Source organism: Aquarana catesbeiana, linkage group LG03, assembly GCF_042186555.1.
Source record: "Aquarana catesbeiana isolate 2022-GZ linkage group LG03, ASM4218655v1, whole genome shotgun sequence".
NCBI lineage: Eukaryota > Metazoa > Chordata > Amphibia > Anura > Ranidae > Aquarana > Aquarana catesbeiana.
Genome location: NC_133326.1, coordinates 568,164,034 through 568,184,568, shown reverse-complemented (window position 1 = coordinate 568,184,568; position 20,535 = coordinate 568,164,034). Strand labels below are relative to the sequence as shown.

General features: G+C 42.1%; 1 protein-coding gene across 1 annotated transcript in view; it reads right to left on the bottom strand.

Annotated features, from left to right (window-relative positions):
- Positions 1 to 20,535, bottom strand: part of DENND2A (DENN domain containing 2A) — a 199,274-nt gene extending 178,739 nt beyond the window's left edge. The window contains exon 1 of the mRNA XM_073621846.1: positions 19,550 to 20,535. The gene's annotated coding sequence lies outside the window, so the exon portion shown is untranslated. The remainder of the gene's footprint in view (positions 1 to 19,549) is intronic.

Genomic DNA, 20,535 nt, shown 5'->3' with positions numbered 1-20,535 from the left:
GAAATGATTCAATGACCAGGCCCAGGAAAGGGAGTAAGAATACCAGTGACAGAAGAGACAATCTGGAAAATTCTCTGCCAGAAACTGTGAATCATATTGCAGGACCATGAAATGTGTAGAAGCGTACCCGTAGATCCACAACCCCTCCAACAAAAGGATGAGGAGTTATCAAACATTTTTGCTCATTTGTAGGGAGTGAGGTACCATCTAGTGTCCACGACTGCCTTGGCTGTCCGGGACTCCCCTCCTCATTGGCTGAGACACAGCAGCGGCACCATTGGCTCCTGCTGCTGTCAATCAAAGTCAGTTAGCCAATGAGGAGAGAGAGGTGATGGGGCCGAACTGCAGCTCTGTGTCTGGATGGATACACGGAGATGCAGTTTGATTCGGGTGCCCCCATAGCAAGCTGCTTGCTGTGGGGACACTCAAAGGGAGGGAGGGGCCAGGAGAGTTGAAGAGGGACCCAAGAAGAGGAGGATCCAGGCTGCTCTGTGCAAAACCAGCACCTTTGCAGCCATTGTGCTACCTGCTGGGTGTTTGGTGTGTCGCGCTGCGCTCTGCTATTGGCTAGCCAATCTTCTGGGACCTGACTGTAAGCTGTCACGGCCGGTTGCCCACAGTATCAATGGAGGCGCTGAGGAGAGAGGAGCAAAGCTCCGGGCAGCCGGATCGCTGGACCGTGGGACAGGTAAGTGTCGGTTTAATAAAGGCAGCAGCTATGCTTTTTGTAGCTGCTGATTTTTAATAAACTAAAAAATGGGTGGAATTCCGCTTTGGGTTGAATCTATTTGTAAGTCGGAACAGGTACATTTTTTAAGTGTAGCTCCAGCCAAAAAAAATATTTTTTAGCTTTTTAGATAGCATAGGGAAGGGTTAAGACCCCTGTAACATTTTTGCTGTGTGTGCCCCTGTTCAGAAGATTTCACCTCACTTTCTGTCCCAATGACAATTGGATTTAGAAACTTTTGGGTTGTTGTGGAAACAAGCCTTGGTGATAAAGCATCAGTGGAGGTACCTTTTTCCCATAATAACTCTTACAGGAGTTAATTTCCCTTCCTAGGGGTAGATTTCCTCTCACTGCCTGTTGTCACCCTCCGTTTGTAACTAGGGGACCGCCTGTACTGTATTTTACTATATAAGCTGAGTTTACTGGTAAAAATAAGTGTGAAAGGCAAGACTTCGGTGGGTGTAAAAAGATGTCCGCTTGGCGACTTTAGACTGCAGGCTTACTGCGGACGAGTGCTGGTGTACCAAGATGGCCGTGATGGAACGTCACTTAGGTTGCATTTTCTTATGGGTAGCCGCTTTCTGACAGGACACCTGCCTTCTGAATTACAGATGTGCTAAGAGGAGTTTCAGGAGGCAGAGTCAGTACAGGAATCACTACTTGCAAGCAGCAAGGTACCATGGGATATGTAGTTCTTAGAAATGGAAACCAAACAGTGGACAGGGAATTCAGGAAGTTGTTGGAAGAGATTTGTGCAAGTAAGCTTATATTGTATTGTCAAAAAATAACTATTTGTAGTATTATTACAACGCCAGTGTTCTAAAACTGAAAGTATATGCTGTGACTTTAGATCTACTTTAATTTCCCTTTAATTTAAAAAATTAAGGACATTGCCAAGAACAAAAATTTTCCAAAGGCAAATCTCTAAACTCTGGGATAGTTCTGGGAAATCCAAGACATTACACAATGAAATGATAATTCCCAAACCAATTATCAAAACTTTTAAAGACAGTTCTTGCATTAATATTCTCTTAGGGCTCATTCAAACCAGCTGCATCGGGCAGCGTTGCCCCCAGTGCAGTCCCATTGCAAGAACGAGGCAATGTGCTTTATGCCCTATGGCAGTGATGGCGAACCTTGGCACGCCAGATGTTTTGGAACTACATTTCTCATGATGCTCATGCACTTCACAGTGTAGTTGAGCATCATGGGAAATGTAGTTCCAAAAAATCTGGGGTGCCAAGGTTCGCCATCACTGCCCTATGACTTCAGTTTACACCAACATGCTGCATTTATGTGTGCTGAAAGAAGATGGGACATGTTGAATTTCTGCACAAAGCAGCACATTGAGCCTCACTGTAAAGAACTGCAACATGCTTTAGCGCATAGCATTACATAAAAGATTAAAAAAAAGGAAAAAATGCAAGCACTGCATTGGGTTTTAGCAAGGCATTGCAGCACAGGACATGGCACATTCATACTGGCACATATGAGTTATGCACACAGTAATGCACGCTGTATGGCGAGGACAAGCTTTTACTGGATTACGTCATTATTTTTTTTAAAATACAAATTTACAAGGCAAGTGAAAAAAGGAAAAGAAGACACTCTGGGATCCTCTGTTCAATTATCCCTTCTGAGGCCAGTTTATATGTTTTTGTCATGATCATTTCCTTTGAAATGTTTGTTCTTCCTGTTCTCTTCCTGCCCTGATTGGGCCGAGAGCGCTTATCTCACATCCAAACCGTTTCCACAGCGCTTTTTACTGACTCGTGATATTTGTTTAGCTGTTGCACATGAAAATGGGTGTAAAATTAGAAACAAAACAACACATTCATTTTTTGCTGTCAAGCGATAAAGACAGTTCTGTCTCTAAATAAAGGCGTTAAGGAGCTTTTGACTTCTAACTGGAAGTGTCTGATAAAACAAAGGTGTTCCGCATGGCGAAAGCGGCCAGATCTGGTTCGGGTTTTGGATGTATACATCGTTGGCAAACTATGCTGGGTACTGTGACAAGGTGACAACGGAGAAGCACAATTAGGACACAGTTGTCACCCCATAACGGGATGCACTTAAAAAAGGTCCCTCATGGCAGGATCACCAGTGTTGTTTAAGGGCCCTTTCAGACTGAGGCGCGTTGCAGGCGCTACAGCGCTAACAATAGCGCCTGCAAAGCGCCCTGAAAGTGCCGCTGCTTTGTCTCCAGTGTGAAAGCCCCGAGGGCTTTCACATTGGAGGGGTGCACTGGCAGGATGGGAAAAAAAGTCCTGCTAGCAGCATCTTTGGAGTGGTGAAGGAGCGGTGTGTATACCGCTCTTTCAACGCTCCTGTCCATTGAAATCAATGGGGCAGCGCGGCTATACCGGTGGTCTTTAACCCTTTCTCGGCTGCTAGCGAGGGGTAAAATCGCCCCGCTAGCAGCCGAATACCGCCGCTATAACGACGGAAAAGTGCCACTAAAAATAGCGGCGCGTTACCGCCGATGCACCTCCCGCCCCAGTGTGAAAGGGCACTTAGAGAAAGCTAAAGATTAAACGAACAGCAACAGGTGTGTCCAAGCTACTACCTCCTGACAGAAATTATCTACTTCAAGTGCAGGACACTATGCCTGAAAAGGTCTCCGCAACTTCCATATGCAATCAAAAAAAGGGAAAAGCTGAGCGCCACTGAATCGGCTAAAAAAGGCATGTAAATATACAGGTGAAAAATAGCCAAGAAGCACTGAGGCATTGCAGCCTTAGGCCTTAACCCTTTCATGCCCAAGCCTATTTCTGACATTTGTTGCTTGCAAGTTGAAATCCATATTTTTTTTAGAAAACTACTTAAAACCCCCAAACATTATATATATATATATATATATATATATATATATATATATATATATATATATGTATATAGCATAGACCCTAGAGAAAAAAATGGCGATTGTTGCAATATTTTATGTCACACAGTATTTGAGCAGCGGTCTTTCAAATGCAATTTTTTGGGAAAGAAGACACTTTCATGAATTTTAAAAAAACTGAACAGTAAAGTTAGCCCATTTTTTGTTAATAAAAGGCTGCCATGGTTGTTTAAATCCATTCTACGGTGGCTGTGTCTTATTCATATAAGGTGGGTAAGGTGGGAGTCAGGTGTGGTCAGGGCAGCCGGTAAGTCAGCAATACACCAGTCATGTAACTGTACTGTCTGCCTTCATTTTGTAAAGCGCTGCACAAACTGTCAGCGCTATATAAATCCTGTATAATAATAATAATATAAATATAATAATCCCCCAGTGATCAGACTGTAACATTGTAACCTGTGAACACAGCCACAAACTGCACAGACACCCGTATTTACATGATTGTGTCATCTCTGTGCCAGCATCTCAGTCCTGGTATTAGATAGCGATCCTAGATGACGCCTGAACAAAATTGTGCTGTTCTTCTGGGGAGAAGAGCAGTCAAAGGCACTGTCAGGGGTAGTATTGTGATCTCTGTGAGAGGTAATAAATACCCGGAAATGTTACTTTTACACATTAGACACAGACATGAACCCAACTAAACACTACAATTCATTATAATAACGTACAATAGATTTTCCTATGGTGAAGCCAAGTGGATATTTTTGAAAGGCAAATTCAAGGTAAACATAACTTCACCTTGCGTGACTTGTCAGCCGGGTTCAAACTCAAAATCTGAATTCCTGTCAACTTCAGGAAATCGGTGTATTTACCGTTATTTCTATATGGCCTTTCCAGCTGGCCAATAGGAAGTCACCTTTCTGAACCTGGTGAAGTCACTGCGTTGGGGTAGTTATGTTTGCTTTTAATTAGCACGGGAAGTTTAATAACACATGAAAATCTCCAGTTACGGGGAATCAGATGTGGTTCTGCTTTTCATTACGTAATATGCTTCCTTGTCAGAGGTGATTATTCAAAGAGGCAGGCATGTGGAAGGCTGCGAAAAGGGAGGAATGTTTGCGCTCCCCTGAGTACACATTAAAGAGACCCTATATCATAAAGTAAACGAGGATATTACTATCCCAGTGTTTCTACCAAACTAAACTTAAAAAATGCATTAAGTTTATAAAAGTAATAATACTTAGTGATATTGGCATCCAGTGTCTAAAATGTGACAGTATGTCCCTTTGGGCAGACGCCCTTAATGTGTGGTAATGTGTAGCACCCAGGGGTAAAGATCCCTTTAAAAAATATATCACTAGCGGTGCAACCTCAAACGGGTCTCAATGTGTACATACATTAAATACAATACAGGGACTAGTATTTCAGGGTGGAAAGTTTGTGGGGTACCACCACTTAATACACCTATATATTTGAAACCTGTACCAAGCATGAGCTACTTGTGATTAAAGCATAAAAACAAATTATAACCATAGTGCTGTGACCTACTTAGAAAGTTATACATATATCAAAACTGCATGTGCAACTTTATAATTGTAACAAAAAAGCTGTGGAAAAAACTATGAACAGAGTCCAATCGGAAAAAAATACATAAAAAATAAAATAAAAAATAATAGGTAGATTATAAAGCGTCCCAACTGCGTGCAGTCCAAACTTATTAAACCAGTGAGTGAGTATTTCAATGGTGACTTCTGTGCTCTTCAGAGACAAGTAAAATTGGTGACTCCAGGTGTTCCCCCCAATGTGATCCCCACTCACCAGAAATAGTCACCCCTGCAGGGGTAGCAGGCATAGAGTGGGTTTCTGAAATGAAGATTCCTGTGTATTTCTTGGTTACCTCCGGTTGTCCGTGGGTGTGTCCCAATGGCTCGGTGCGGGGTCTTCAGTAGGCTTTGTTCAAGAATGGCCCCTCCGTATCTCCTCAGTAGGTTAATGTGTTTTCCTCCATATAGAAGAAGAAACAGGGGACTTTCATAGTGAAGTAAGTCTTCATTTATTTGAAATCATTCGTTTACAGATTACAATGGCAAGCAACTGACCCGGTACAGCGCGGCTGTACGATACGCAAGACCAGGAAGCCAGAGATGGCGTGCGTCCCAGCTTGCGTTCCAACCACGGCTTCCGGGTGTGACGTGTGAGCGTGACTCCGCCTTACGCGTTTCGTCATAGGACGTTATCAAAGACGTCCGTCTTTGATAACGTCCTATGACGAAACGCGTAAGGCGGAGTCACGCTCACACGTCACACCCGGAAGCCGTGGTTGGAACGCAAGCTGGGACGCACGCCATCTCTGGCTTCCTGGTCTTGCGTATCGTACAGCCGCGCTGTACCGGGTCAGTTGCTTGCCATTGTAATCTGTAAACGAATGATTTCAAATAAATGAAGACTTACTTCACTATGAAAGTCCCCTGTTTCTTCTTCTATATGGAGGAAAACACATTAACCTACTGAGGAGATACGGAGGGGCCATTCTTGAACAAAGCCTACTGGAGACCCCGCACCGAGCCATTGGGACACACCCACGGACAACCGGAGGTAACCAGGAAATACACAGGAATCTTCATTTCAGAAACCCACTCTATGCCTGCTACCCCTGCAGGGGTGACTATTTCTGGTGAGTGGGGATCACATTGGGGGGAACACCTGGAGTCACCAATTTTACTTGTCTCTGAAGAGCACAGAAGTCACCATTGAAATACTCACTCACTGGTTTAATAAGTTTGGACTGTACGCAGTTGGGACGCTTTATAATCTACCTATTATTTTTTATTTATTTTTTATGTATTTTTTTCCGATTGGACTCTGTTCATAGTTTTTTCCACAGCTTTTTTGTTACAATTATAAAGTTGCACATGCAGTTTTGATATATGTATAACTTTCTAAGTAGGTCACAGCACTATGGTTATAATTTGTTTTTATGCTTTAATCACAAGTAGCTCATGCTTGGTACAGGTTTCAAATATATAGGTGTATTAAGTGGTGGTACCCCACAAACTTTCCACCCTGAAATACTAGTCCCTGTATTGTATTTAATGTATGTACACATTGAGACCCGTTTGAGGTTGCACCGCTAGTGATATATTTTTTAAAGGGATCTTTACCCCTGGGTGCTACACATTACCACACATTAAGGGCGTCTGCCCAAAGGGACATACTGTCACATTTTAGACACTGGATGCCAATATCACTAAGTATTATTACTTTTATAAACTTAATGCATTTTTTAAGTTTAGTTTGGTAGAAACACTGGGATAGTAATATCCTCGTTTACTTTATGATATAGGTAACCATTATAAGACACATAGAGGGTAGCGCCAATTCCCCATCTACTATATCCAATACCCGAATAGTCCCATCAGGGACTTACTAGGGGAGGCTGCAAACCCTGTTATTCCTAAGCGCGGACTAATCACATTTAGTAACTATTAAAGAGACCCTGTCTAGTATTGAATCAGAAATCCAGAGAGAAGTAATATACTGAACTGTGCGGCGGCCCACAACTCCTAACTCCCCATCCTTTCCAATGTATAGCACATAACACACGTGCGCTGTCATGCAGTGTGAAGATGCTCTGCATTGCATTTTACCTCTGTGTTAATGCTATATGCTGCAGTGTGTTTATTTATTTCAGGTACTTATATTGTATATAGGGCCGTCAAATTACACAGCAGTTTTTTATTATGTTAGCCCCTGCCCTCAAGGAGTTTTATAGTCTAAGGTCCCTAACTCACATTCATACATACAGTACACATACTAGGGCAAACTCCAGGCAGGTGGAGCCATGGTTGGGATTTGAACCAGTGAGCTTTTTGCTAACCACTACACCACTGTGCTGCTGCATCATGTGATAAATATAAGGTGCTACAACCCTGGAATGTGAGAAAATCCTCTCGATTATCTGTAATTAGTAGAAGAAGACAGTCCGCAACTCCATACATGCTTTTAAAGTGGTTGTAATGGCTCAAGATTCTTTACTTTCATGCATTCTATGCTTGAAGGTAAAAAACTTTCTGTGTGCAGCAGCCCCCCCCCCCACCCCCAAAAACCTACCTAAGCCCCATTGCAATCCAGCGATGTGCACAAGAGCCTCAGCACTCCTGGGTCTTTCCCCCCTCATTGGTTGAGACAACAGCGGTAATCATTAGCTACCGCTACTGTTAATCACAGCCTGGGAGCTAATGGAAGAGAGCGGGGGCGAGGCTGACCTGTGCTTTGTATGTGAATGGACACACAAAGCAGCGACTCAGGAGTGAGTCTGCTTGGGTGCCCCCATTGCAAGCTGCTTGCTATAGAGGCACTAGGCAGGAGGGAGAGGCCTGGAGCACCGGTGAGGGATCCAAGAAGAGGAGGATCTGGGCTGCTCTGTGCAAACCACTGCACAGAGCAGGTAAGTATAACATGTCTGTTGTTTAAAAAAAAACAAAAAAACTGAACCTTTAATGTCACTTTAAGAGCATGTATGGAGTTGCATATCGTATTCTTCTACTAAGTGTGCTGCATCATGTCTGTATCAATTTATAGTAGTGCACCCCAATGCAGAGCGTTGGTGTGATCGGGCCAATACAAAGTAAGGCTTTTTGCCTTGTCTTTGCACTGGAACTGCATTAGGCAACACTGCTCATTGCAATTCAACTGGGCTGGGGTGTGTCAGATTCTGTGTCCACAACCCCACACCGTGACTCCTTCCTCCAACCTCCATCCATCACTGCTAAGTAGTGACGTAGGGGTCGGAGAAAGAGATCATGACACATGTTGGACAGTGCAGGCATGTGACACTCCCGGAAGTCAAATAGACTAACAGAAACTGCAGTGCTGGAACCATTGAGTATAATATCTCTTTCCTTGCAGGCCTGACACATTATTTCTAACTCCCTCCACACAACTGTATTGTAGATCTTGCACCCTGATGTTTAGGCAGGGTTGCTCCTAAATTTACCAGCCAGGTGTAGTTACCTTGGCTCATGTTATGGATTAATTGAGTTCACCCTAAGTCTAGAATTGCTGCACTTCCCCCTCCTTTGCCGCTAGGTGGCCGGGTACCTGGTGACATTAGATAAGATAAGGACAAAGCAAGGACAGATTAGGAGTATATGGGGCATCTTAGCCAATGGGCAGGGGTCTTCTTAAATCCCTTTGCCTGCTGGGAATACCTATATATTTGGGTGGTGTCAGGTGATCAGTGTTCTATGTCACCTGGATGGCTGTCTAGGTGGATGTGTGTTGTATTGCCCAGGCTGCTAGGCCGGAGTTTGGGCCTATCCTGTGCACATCTGGTTGCTAGGCTGTCTGAGGACCTATCCAGAAACAAGAGAGCAGCATAGGGTTGGGATTGCGGCTTGCAGTCCAACCCAAAGTGACGGTTCTGCCACCCGGAGAACCTGTTGTGGTCGGAGGTAGAAGGGAAGCTGTCGCCACTAAGGTACCATCCACCTTATTACCAGGGACCACAGTGAGTAGCTGAAGCAAGTACCAGAGCAGTATTCTCACCAACCGGGAAAGGTGAAGAATTGGGAAACTTCAGCAGGTGTCAAGCCAGGGACCCAGCCAAAGGACGCTTGCAGAGCAGCCTTGTGAGTCAAGCCAGGGACCGAGCAGTCCAGTGGGGTGAAGCTTGAGAAGTATCTGGGAACACAGCAGAGAAGCGGGGGTGACGCTTGAGGAAGATACTAAACTGAAGATTGGAAGAGCTCAAAGGATTTGGTGGCAGTGAATCAGCAAGTCTAGTGAGAGAGACTGGGAGCTCTGTGGGTTGAGAACCTACAAGAACTGACTGTAGAGGAAGTAAAGGAGTTTGTTACAACTTGTGTTAGGAACTGTTCTAAGACTGTTGCGATAGGAAACAGCATTCCTACACATGCAGATGTGGCGTCTTGCTGGATGCCTTTCCCTGCATGGCTGTCTACCTATAGAAGTCTCGGAGTCTGCCAATTAACATTGCAACTACCTTAAGGGTGTCCTGGCCCTAAACCCTCTCTCCCAAAGTTCTGTTCAAGAGAAATAAAATCTCTTTGCATTCAAGAGGTGTCTGGCGCCCATGAATATACCTTGCACTACACCCACTATGCCTTACAACCGGCTCTATATGGAAGAATGCCAGCAGCTCTTGGCTCTGCAGGTTCTCATTAGACTAAAGGAGGCCTGGGACCTTGCTACATGAAAATACATGGTGTGGTAGATTTATACTTTTTGAGTGACGTTTATAAACAGTGCTTCAGAAAACACACTTAGCGACCAGTTCACCAGTGAATGACTCAGGTCACAGTCACAATATACAGAGCCAACCAGAGTTGCTCTGTACCTTGTGTTCACTATAAACCAATCATAGCCATCACAGGTGTAAACACTAGTAGTGTTTGCAAACATTTAGCCCATTCAAAATTTCCCCTTCACCCACTGATGGTGGGTGCGATGCTTTCCAGGCTCCTGTTTAAAAAAACTAATACATTCACATTTTTGTTTTAAAATGAATATGTGTGCATTTACTATTTTTATTTTTTTTCCAAAAAGGTCGACTTTTCAAAAAAAAACAAAAAACGTGTAGACTGAGTTAGGCTTTAAAGCCAGAATGTGCAATACATACAAAGCTATCACTGGATGGTCCCCAAGCCCTGCATGTGCAGGAATGAAGGAGAATCTCCTGACTGATGACATACAGTAAGATACTAATGTCAAAAGATGACAACCACTTTGTCACATGTGCCAAGATAGCCAAGTGACAAAATGTAACAAGACAACTAACAATACTACAAAACAGTTCTGTTCAAGTGAGGAACACTTCCTGTACATTGTTTTCCTCTTGTCAATAACAGGAAGTCAGGCGTGTGCAGGAAAAAGACATCCCCCTTGGTAAAAAAGACCACCAGTCTATTTTCAAAGCAGAGCATTATTTTGAAACAAGCAATGTTCTGATTAAATGACTACCATGATATATGATATACCAATGGGTATATCATACTTGTTCACGGAAAGGCTCTAAGCTATTCAGGGCTTGACCACTTTGCAGAGTTCTTCCAGTCTAACACTATGGAAAAGTCATCAATGTGCTGTTGCTTCTGTGTTGTCCAATCAGCGAGTTGGGGGTGGGTCCTTGACCAGGCAGTACTGCTTAACTGTGCTGGAGGTCAGGGACCTGGCTATGCTGTCTGGTAGGGGAGCCTGGTGCACAAGACTAGTTGGACAGAATTACAAACCTTCTGGGAAGCAAGATTGTTCACACATACAGTATATATTTCATGGGTGTCATGGGTGTACTTGAATCTTGGTGTGCTTTGTGTATTTCTTCCAAATCTGATCAGTAATACAGCATGAAACTTTTCCTCTGTACAAAAGTTTCCTGTAAAGAAGACTGGTCACTGCTGCTCTCTTCTTGTGCGGGGTGACTGGTCTTGTCTCCGCTCCTCCTGTAGTTTTCTGCAGGCAGCCTGTAGTGGGTGGAAACTGATGGGCCTGTCCCACAGCTCTGTTCTCTGCACAGGCTGTGTACAGCACAGTGAATATCAATGCTACCTTTACAAGGTAATATCTTAGTTTACAAAGGCACACAAAGTAGATATATATTCTTTGTGGCTGTTAAGGAATATATTTAAAAAGTACTGTTGTGCCTGGAGTTTTAAGATGTTAACAGAATTGGAAATGGTTATTTGAGGTGTGTCTGTAGCCAAAGCAGTAAAAGTCTTGCCAGGTTTTCATTTACTGCCTTTGTTTTGTTGGGGAGGCTTTCCTTCACTTCTGGTCCTGGGAGAACAACAGGAAGTGAGAGGAAATCTCCTCAAATTGATGGCAAATCCCCTTCTAAATTGTTGTCACAAAAACAGGCGTCCATGTTTGAAGACACTCCAAAGACATGCTGGTAGGTTAATTGGATCCTGTCTAAATTGGCCCTAGTCTGTGTATGTATGAATGTGAGTTAGGGACCTTAGATTGTAAGCTCCTTGAGGGTAGGGACTGATGTGAATGTACAATGTATATGTAAAGCGCTGTGTAAATTGACGGCGCTATACAAGTATCTGAAATAAATAAATAATAAGATTTCCCGTCTATTTATGAAAACTGTAAAATTTTGGATTTTCCATAATTTTCTGTTCTTCTAATGGGGACACCCTGAGCAATCAAAACCTGTCAGGGGTTCCAATGTTTGCCTATGTAAAACTAGACTAAAAAAGTCACTTTGACATACAGTCTTTAGTACTCCTAGTTCTGTTCTAGTTCTGGCTCCTAGCTCTACTTGTAGTTTCATTTGTATAAGGGGCTTTTTAAGCTCATATAAATGTGAAGACAGGAGGTGACAGAGACAGAAGCTTAAAGAACATCAAGTCTAAGTAAGGCGAAGGTTACAATGCGAGCCAAGCATCATATTCATTTGTGATACAGAGCAGGAAGTATCACAGCGCAGACCACAAAACAACAAACATGGCATCACACTGAGTCTGTCTGCCTGTGGATTATAAACCAACCCACAGAAACACAATACTCTGAATGCTCCCACAACATCAACATCACTGAATTCACTGTACATGCTCAGCACCAAGGGCTCATTGGCATGGTCGTCCACTGCCAAGATCAGCATATTTCTGTGGAGGTACAGGCAGGTGTTTTCAGTCAGCTGTGGACAGGAAGCACGTGCTGTACAAATCAATGACAGGCTGATGTTGCCTGCGACTGTTGGCCCTTGAATGCCTAATCCAGTAGTGGCCAATCTTCTTGATATGGGGGGGCCTCAAGTGCAGCCCCTGACATTAACAAATGGATGCACATAAAATATATTGAATATTTGGTGTCAGAAGCACACAACAGGATATAGTAAAAGACTAACGGTATGACATAAGAGATGGTCAGAGACTGTGGACATAATACAAGAGATGATCAGAGACTGTGGACATAATACAGCAGATGGTCAGAGACTGTGGACAGTGCAGGAGATGGTCAGAGACTGTTAACATAATACTGAAGATGGTGAGAGACTGCGAGCATAATACAGGAGATGGTCAGAGACTGTGGACAAAGTACAGTAGATGGTCAGAGACTGTGGACAAAGTACAGTAGATGGTCAGAGACTGTGGACATAATACAAGATATGATCAGAGACTATGGACATAATACAGCTGATGGTCGGAGACTGTGGACATAATACAGCAGATAGTAAGAGACTATGAACATAATACAGAAGATGGTCAGAGACTGTGAACATAATACTGGAGATGGTCAGAGACTGTCGACATTATAAAAGAGTCGATCAGAAACTGTGGAGATATTACAAGAGATGGTCAGATACTGTGGACATGATAGTGCAGATGTTCAGAGACTGCAGACATGATACAGGAGATATAAAACAGGTAAAATGCTATCACACAGGATGAATATTAAGAACATGTAACTAGAAAGGAATAGTCAAATAAGTCCATCAGGGAGTCAATGGAATGAGAGAAACACCTGTCAATTAACAGGCATGGAGTAAAAAGCAGTCACTAAGGGCAAAGCTCTACTCAGGAGTGAAGCCGACTCTGCAAAATTACATTAAAGGAGACAGAAGAGGTGCCTCTAAGTGTAATATGAATTTAGTACTTGAGACAATCAGTCAAATAAACACTCACATGGAAGTAAAAGGTATAGGCTGAAGGGAAAACCCTGGTGATGTCACACGCCGACAAGCATTGTGCTCCAAGCCGCCTTCCATCCAGCTATACCCGGAACGACTTGGACTTGCCGGCTATCTCCCTGTCACACCACGGTTTTTCCACCATCCCGGATTGGAGGAGCTGAGGACTCATTTCATTGGATTGTCACCTACAGATGAGCCTTTTATCTTGTACCTCCATGTGAGTGTTCATTTGACTGATTGTCTCATGTACTCAATAAATATTACACTTAGGGGCGCTCTTCTGTCTCCTTTAATGATACAGGAGATGGTCAGAGACTGCTATCACGGTAGAAGAGATGGTCAGAGACTGCAGACATGTTCAGGAGACTTTCAGAGATTGTGAACATGCTGTAGGAGTTGTGGGAGACTGGGGACGTGCTTCAGGAGACAGTCCTGGACTGGTGACATTACACGAGACTGTAAAAGGGCATTAGGGAAACAAAGGGGCCCCCGAGGGCCAAACAAAAAGTGCCAAAGGGTGCAACCCCCGGGTGCAGTTTGAATACCGGGGCCTAGTCAATTGTATTCAGAAGGTGAACTTAGCCTTTCCTGCTGCATTACCAAGACAAGATGTGACGGAAAAACTCACAAGAAAAACATTACTTAAAAATAACCCTGATTAACCCTTCCCTACTGTAGCCAAAAACAAGGAAAAATATTTTGGCTTTACATGAACTTTGAAGAGACAAGGGACATAGAGAAATGTGGATGTATATTTATTAAAACAGGTAAATTATGGGTAAAAGTTGTATGAATCGTGGGTATATACATTGGTAATAGATCCCTTAAAGTCTTATTTATGACATTAGGGCAATGCAGAACATTTTTTAATAAATTAAGTACCAGAAAAGCCCATCATACCTTCAGACAGCCCAGTATGGCACAAGATATTCCAATTATACCCTTCGATTTATCCAAGATGGCACCAGTTGGTTCCATTTTGTCCTTGGAGTGGGAATAATAAACCTTAATTGGCATATCATTATTTCAGCCAGCTCCAGTATGGCAAAGTGCCCAAGCTCATATGTAGTCATAACATCAGAGATAGGACCACATTGCAGTGTAGGGCAAATAAAAGCAGCATTTGGCATGCTGGCTATTAGAAAGCCACATGATGGTGCCATGCTCACCTGATGGATTCAAGAAATCAAAAACAATTTGGAGATTCAGTGTCCAGTGACATTTTCTTTATGGCATGGTTGGAGGGGATGGACAAAAACAAAAAACTCCTGGGGTAAATCTCTCCATCAACGTCTCAGGGAGACACGAAAAGCACATTATTCAACCCATTGGCTCTCACCAAAAAAAAAAATCTTTGTTAGATTTTGTTGGAGTTGGCCTTTAAACTGGCCCTGACTCTAGAAAAACAAAACCCAAACCAAGCCAACTATTAACAGGTGTACAGGACACTGAAGTGATGTAGTGGCTGGTGAGGGGAACCATGGCACTGGGGGCATGCTATCCGCCTCACGCAGAAATGACGGTTATCAGTGGCACCCTTATGTCTGGAGAAGACTGGACTCACCGCCCCCTGGATAGGTAAGTATTCAAAATGTTCTCTTACGGGTTGGCTCAGTTTAGAGTTTGTTGTACTAGCGGCCATATTAAAACCTATCTCTGGGAAAAAACAGACAAATGTTTCCTTTTCAACTGAGAAAAAATAAAAACGCCATGCATGCTCTACATTGCTCATTTCATAAAGAAGAACTTCATCCAAAACTGATCTTTCATTGTAGTGCACTTTTTGGAAAGCTGAATCATAAGATTATAACAGACGCCAACGCTGAGGTCTATCCACCAGAATTCCCAGTGTTGCCCAACTGTCACAGGCAGGGCTTTATTTCTCAGAGGATAGGTGCAGGAACTCACCTCTTCCGACTCACCCCTTGTCCCTGCCCCGTACTCACCTCTGAGCACTGTTCCTTGGTTCCACCCCCGCCTCCCAGTACCGCCCCTTTTACAGAATACAGGACCAAGAATCATTTTGTGGTGCTAAGTAATTTGTAGGGAATTTGTTAATGACAACAAGAAAGACAGTAAAATAGATTCCCTGTAGCTAGCAACAATGGACCTTCCAGCAACAATAGATCCACCCCAGCAACATTACGACTCCCAACAGCCAGCATCAATAGACCCTCCAGCAGCCAGCAACAATAGACCCCTGTCTCAGCAGTAGATCCCTCCAAGCAACGACTGATTCCCCCCAGCAACATAAGACCCACCCCCAGCAGCAATAGATCCTTCCACAGGAACAATAGACCCCCCCTGCAAAAATAAATATCCTCCAGCAACAATTGATTCCCCAACAGCTAGCATCAATAGAACCTCCAGCACACTCCCAGCACCCCTTGCCATTACATACGTTCAGTGCTGGAGGTGCCGGAACTGCGTTTCCCCGCGTTCCCGCTGAAAAAAAGCCCTGGTCACAGGTGATGGTGTTTTTCTCCCCGGATGGCTTCTCCGTTATGTAGAAAAGAATTATTGCTTCCTATCGAAAGACTTAGTGGAAAATCTCTTTACAAACAATAGACAATTGTTCTCTTTTGAATGGAGAAAAACGAAAGAAAAATATTCACCAAGCATGATCTTCATTTACTCATTAGCTGAAAAGGGGAGAAATTTCACGGTGGGTTTGGGAAGAATGTGATTCGTTCAAGGACAGACAGATGTTTACAGAATCACACTCTGTAAACCATTATTGGATAATCATGATCCACAAAGTATCTTATGTTTTTAAGGGGACAATTCACCCAGAACAGATATTTTAGTAATTTCGTAGAACACCTGACAGATATTTCTCAGAATATCTCTTTGGGGTTCCATTGGTGAGATCCCTATGCTGAGTTCCCGGATCTGCACACATGCTTTGCCTATTATGGGGGGCTTCCACTATTCCTGCTGCATATATTAAATGTTTTATAATATGGAGAATATAACAGGTGGAGCTGGAACTCTCACGGTGGGAGGGAACATTCAAAACTGGGTAGAGGAATGGATTTGGGAATTTTGGAGAGGTAGAGAGAGAAAGAGGCATATAAGGAGATAGGGGCTGACTCCCTTCATGCTAAACCTATAATTAAAACATCACTTTTGGGTGGATTGCTCCTTTAACCATCTCCTGACCAGCCATTGTAGCTAAACAGCCATTATGGGCAGCGGTTATTCTAAAAAAGGAAGCTTTTTAAACATCCTTGTATATACAATGCAGATCACAGGAAAAAGTGGCTCTGTGCCTTGTGATCGCTGTGAACTAATCACAGCCATCAAAAGTGTAAACACTGTCTGTGTTTACAAACATTAAACCCTCCCCTTCCCCACTACCACCACATAAAACCAACACCCCCCCCCCCCCCCAAAAAAAAAATCCTCCCCTTCCTCTCACAATGGATGAAGGGGAGAAAGGAGGATTGGTCATAGTAAGGAAGGAAAATAAGAGAAAGGGAGCAGCAGAATATGGCTTGTGATTAAAAGGATGGCACCAATGATTGTGGGATACATTTTTTATAAAGTCGAGTGGGTAAAAGTGCCACTGACCAGTAATAAGTAGTATTAACCACTGCTACTAGGTAGTATTGCTACTAATCAGTAGGCAGGTTTCACACTTTTGTAGTGTGTTAACACAAAATGCATTCATGTGTTTTACTTTGCACATTAACATGTGTTAGGACAGCCCATTCATTTTAATTGGCTCCTTAATGCACTAAAACACACCAGAAAGTGCATGCACTTTTTTTTTCAAAAAGGTGCTCACCACAGTGTTTGGTAGTGCCTTACAGTGTGTTGTGCTAAAATGCATGTGCATTGGCAAGGTCCACTAGGATTCCATTAGGAATGCGTGCCATTGCAGCACCCTAATGCGCAACATGTGTTTCCGCAAGGCCAAGGTGCAAACACATCCTAATGCTTTTGGGTGGATTCAGCACAATGTAGCCCATTTTTTGCCTGAACACCTCTAACACAATGCCACCTTTTAATACAATGCCAACCTAATATTTTATCCCAGGAAGCAGCTCTAATCATTATCTATTAAAAATGAAAATATACTGTAAAGGGAAATAACAGACTATAATATTTAGAAATACAACATATACAGAGTATATATATATATATTATATTTCTATTCTAATAATAAAATGTAACATATTAGAAATAAAAAGGTAAATGTACAGTATATCCCCATTTTTTTCCCTAATAGTATAAAAAGAAAAAAAAAAAAAACAGTGGTTAATAAATACTAGCAAAAGTAAAATCTTTCTCAAAACAAGTATAAAAAATTGACTTGTGTACAGTTGCATGCCCGAGTAATTGTTAGTCAAACTATCACAGCACTGAAAACTGAAAAATGGCCTGGAAAGGGGTGTAACATGTTGGTACTGACGTGGTTAAGAATGTCTGCAACTCAGTCATCCACCACAAATATTTTCAGCATAAAGAAGTCACATTTTACTGTACATGTGATAAAACTATATATGATCTGAGTTGCCAACTGTCCATGATTTTCAGGGAAAGTCCCAGGTTTTGAAATTCTGAATGTGAAAATGTATGCCCTAAAAATGTTCCTTTTCCATACTGACCAAATGTTCCATCAATCCTCTTTCTCTACATGTACAGTGTCTACTCACCTCCTCATATACAGTATATTTATTAAAATGATGCATTCAAATTCTGAAAATGTATCTTCCACTTAAATAACCATCATCTGATCTGTACAGTTGTGTGGTCCTCCGAGACAATTCTGAGGGCAACAGCTGCAGATACTGGGGCTCACCACATAAGTGTACCAAGCTGCAGGCTATCAAAACCCAAAGTATCAGGAAAACCAAGAGAACCAATTATTGAACAAAGTAACAGCCAAATTAGTAAATGAATTAGTAAATTAGTAAAATAAGATGTTTCTTCACTGAGTGGATCTATCTTTCATGAAAAGAACCTTAGAGTTATCAGTCAGAAACATAGCTTCACTTACTGTATATCAATATATTCTGTATGCTGATATTATACAATCCTACTTCAAACAACTAGATAAAACACCCGTTTATGGTCTGTCTATCTGTCTATCTATCTATCTATCTATCTATCTATCTATCTATCTATCTATCTATCTATCTATCTATCTATCTATCTATCCATGTATCTAGCTATCCATTCATCCATCCATGGTCTATCCATCCATCCATTAGTTCCGGTAGCTAGCTAATCATTCATACATTCTTGGTCTAGTTATATGTCTGTTTATCTACTCTTCGTTTCCATCTTCTTCTCTTCTATCCTTCCAACCATCCATACATTCATTAGTCTACTCTGTCTGTCTGTCTATATGTCTATCCATTGACCTACCCATCTGCCCATGGATCTATTCACCCGTTTATGGTCTGTCTATCTGTCTATCTATCTATCTATCTATCTATCTATCTATCTATCTATCTATCTATCTATCTATCTATCCATGTATCTAGCTATCCATTCATCCATCCATGGTCTATCCATCCATCCATTAGTTCCGGTAGCTAGCTAATCATTCATACATTCTTGGTCTAGTTATATGTCTGTTTATCTACTCTTCGTTTCCATCTTCTTCTCTTCTATCCTTCCAACCATCCATACATTCATTAGTCTACTCTGTCTGTCTGTCTATATGTCTATCCATTGACCTACCCATCTGCCCATGGATCTATTCACCCGTTTATGGTCTGTCTATCTGTCTATCTATCTATCTATCTATCTATCTATCTTTCTATCTATCTATCTATCTATTTATCTATAGATCTAAAATCTATCCATCCATCAACCTATCTATGTATTTATCTTTTGGTATCTCTATATAATTATTTAATATATATATATATATATATATATATATATATATAAATATATATATATATATATATAAAATAGATTGACCTTCTTTACTAAAGAGTGTTATCTCCTATGCGCAGTAGCCCGTAGCATCCAATTAGAACCCACCTTTTATTAATCTGACATGCAGCAGGAGACTTCTGATTGGTTGCTATAAGTTACTGCATATAAATTTATGAATCTTTTCTTGATTTAAGCCAAAAACCAGAACGAATTCCATGCAACCCTTACTTTCATGTAATCCCATCTCTTCCCGTCTCTTGAATAATGATTACTTTCCCAAACTTCTTAAACTTTTTTTTTTCCCACAGTCTCTCATCAAATCCTTTTAATTCTTATTCCACCAACTTCCACATTCTATTCTTCCATCCATTCCAGCACACATTGATACATATATTAATGGACAAATACATATATAGAAATCTACCTCTTGTAAAACCCAGGGAGCAGCTTCTTTCTCTTCTTCCCTCATCTTGTGTAACTTGAGAAGAGCGCAGGGAGAGGAATAAGCAGCATCTGGATCCATGCCCCCCTCCCTCCTCCCCTCTTTTGTTAAACTTCCAAATCCTATTTGAAAAAAAAAAAAAAACACAGAAAAAGTATCTAATGCCTTCTTCTTGCAGCAAGCTCTTCTTCCTAAACTTCAATGGAAGAAGTTGGCAGAGCCTGTCCTTGCAGTGGCTCCCCTCCTCCATACATCCTGTACACTTTATTTCTCTGTTGATAATGGGTATTTTTTTTCTCAGAGTGATTGCTGGAAATGATTCTGCTCTCTCTCTGTGTCTCTCTTTGGAGTTGCGCTGCTTCCTCCTCGCTCTCTCTCCTCCTCCTCCTCCCTATTCCCACCAGTGGAGGCCTGACCCATTCTGACTTCTTCATCTGCAGCTGGCTGGGCTAAGGTTCTATCTCCATGGCAACCTGTAGCCCTGAATACAGGATGGGCCTTACAGTGGGGGATAGGGGTTAGGACAAACTTCTATTAACTCTTCTGGCTCCAGAGGCAGGGGGCCCCGGATACGACGCATTCTGGCCCAATCTGATCCTCAAAGAGCTAATTGCAATGATTTTAACCTTTGTGGAAGAGGGAAAAGGATGCATTGGTATTTTGCAACCCCCCATGGAGTAGTTCCATGGGCAAAGCCATTGCAAATAAAATATTCGGAGTCGCTTTTTGAACTTTAGAAGTAGATGTTTTACTTTTTTCTTTTTTTTTTTTTTAGTTGTTGTTCCTGTTTTTTGCCTGTTTTTTGCTTGTTTTTGTTTGTGTTGGGTTTTCTGGGGTTTACCATGGGTATATCATTTTTTTGGAATACAAACAAAAAAAAGTTTTGGACTACATTTTTTCTTTTTCATGTTTTAATTGTTGCAATCACCTTTTTGAACCTCTATTATAAAACATAAACTTTTAAAACC